The sequence below is a fragment of the Alligator sinensis genome, unplaced genomic scaffold, assembly GCF_000455745.1.
Source record: "Alligator sinensis unplaced genomic scaffold, ASM45574v1 scaffold141_1, whole genome shotgun sequence".
In the NCBI taxonomy this organism is placed as follows: Eukaryota; Metazoa; Chordata; order Crocodylia; family Alligatoridae; genus Alligator; species Alligator sinensis.
In genome coordinates, this window is record NW_005842221.1 from 301,655 (window position 1) to 301,998 (window position 344).

Genomic DNA, 344 nt, shown 5'->3' on the forward strand with positions numbered 1-344 from the left:
AATTTATATTTATTTTTTATTTTAAAATATTTTTTTTTGTAGGAATCATGTAAATTTGCAGGTCAGGGCTACTGGACCATGTAAATTAAAAAACAAACAAACAACTATATGATTCCTCAGGGCACCTCTCCTCTCCTGTAGACTTCATTATAGTGGAACAAGGGTTGTAGGCACGTACTGAAATACCTGGTGTATGTATTGACTGATAGAATTGTTGCTAGGACAGAAATGGCAGACTCTTAATTCTGGAAAAGCTCTGATACAGCTGTGGGCATCTGAGAGAAGACTAATGTATGACTCCTTCTCCAGATCTAATCCACTATCTGCTGTAACATATTTATCCT